The 1,706-nt window shown below is 34.2% G+C and overlaps 1 protein-coding gene across 1 annotated transcript in view; it reads left to right on the top strand.

Annotated features, from left to right (window-relative positions):
- The window catches only part of ERICH3 (glutamate rich 3), a 183,426-nt gene that overhangs the window by 178,868 nt on the left and 2,852 nt on the right, over window positions 1–1,706 (top strand). The window lies entirely within an intron of this gene.

The following is a 1,706-nucleotide window of genomic DNA, read 5'->3' as shown; positions in this document are numbered from 1 at the left end:
AGTCAAAGCTGCAATGAAAGAACTGGCGAAGAACAAGGCTCCGGGAATTGATGGCATACCGATTGAGATATTTCAACAAAGAGATGCCCATTGGAGGCGCTCACTCAGTTATGCCAAGAGATTTGGAGGACAGCTACCTGGCCAACTGACTGGAAGAGACACTGTTTTTAGGGAGATGAAATATCAGCTATTATTGCCTTACCTACAAATGGTTTATCATAGTAGCTAGAAAGAGACTGAGGGAATACAACAAAGTACAGGCATATTTTCTGTGAGGAGAAATAATGAGTTGTAAGCTAGTCCTGGATGGGATATCAGAATAGGGAAGAAGGTAATGATACTAGGGCTTTTGCTTTCTGATGGATTGTTGGTGATGGGGCTAGCCAAGCAAGCAAGCAAATAATAATAAAAAAAAAAAAATTTAATTAGGAAAACCCATTTTCTTACTTCATAAGTCAAGTTGTCTCCTGGGATGGTCATTTATTTTATAGCATCCTGTCCAGTATTTTTTATAAATGAAAGAGAAGATCAGATTAATAGGAAATATTAAGATGACCATTTTTAGAAGATCCCATTTCCCTCAGTATTATGTTGCAATTGGAAAATTAAAGTGCCCAGGGCATTTGACATGATTTGAATTTACTTATTTTATTCTTTCCAACAAAAATATGTGTCTTTGTTAAATGATAAGAAATATATTTGAAAGCTTTTAAAAACATATTTAATTTATATTTATTGAAGTGTTATAGCTAGTATATCCATATTTGTCAGAGAATTATGGATGAGAACTTATCAAATTATGTTGAAAATTGTCACAGACTACAAATTCCTGTCTTGCTCTGTGATCTTGTTTTGCTAAAGGCAAATCAGTTCCTGAACATAGATAGGAGGGATCCTGACCTGTAATACAAATTGGTATCTTTAGGAAAGATTCTTACCTTGAGTTTCAAAGTTATTTGGTGACTCAATCTAGATTAAAATAATAATAATAATGAAATACCATTACCATCAAGTTGATTCCAACTAATAGTGACCATATAGGATAAAGTAGAAGTATCCCCATAGAGTTTCCATGTCTATAATCTTTGCGAAAGAAGACTGCCCCATCTTTCTTCCTTGGAGCAGCTGGTGATTTTAAACTGCTAAACTTTTTGGTTAGCAGCTGAACTCCTAACCACTGTGCCACCAGGGATCCTTAAATCTAGATATGATAGCTCTAGAATATGATAGCAATATATCACATAATTATCAGCATACACTGTATTATGATTGTATTCCTAAATGGCTATGTGAGTAGAATGTGGGCAGAGGACAGACTTATAGGGAATAATTATCTTTTAGAAGATGAAATGGTTACTATTTTTCTTATAGTGAAATTTTCCTGCATGCCTTGATATTTCAAAGGAAAGTAGAAGGTGTGCTGTGTATGTTTAGGTTTGTGCATATGAACAGGTAACATTTTATTGATGCTAAGACTTTCTTTTGCTTTTCAACATTTCTGATGTTCAACTTTCCTGTAACATCAATGTGCCCATTAAATTTGATAGCATTCCTTTTCATCATAAAAAGGCATTACTAAATAATGTTGCACACTATAGAAGATGGCATCATAAACTCAAGGAAAGGAAATGTTTTGTGTATAATATCAACTGCTCCTTGATATTCTATATATAGGAGCTCTGGTAGCATAGTGGCTAAGACACTTG

The sequence above is a fragment of the Orycteropus afer genome, unplaced genomic scaffold (assembly GCF_000298275.1).
Source record: "Orycteropus afer afer isolate SDZICR_OR568_19922 unplaced genomic scaffold, OryAfe1.0 scaffold00248, whole genome shotgun sequence".
NCBI lineage: Eukaryota > Metazoa > Chordata > Mammalia > Tubulidentata > Orycteropodidae > Orycteropus > Orycteropus afer.
This window is presented reverse-complemented; position numbering and strand designations above follow the sequence as displayed.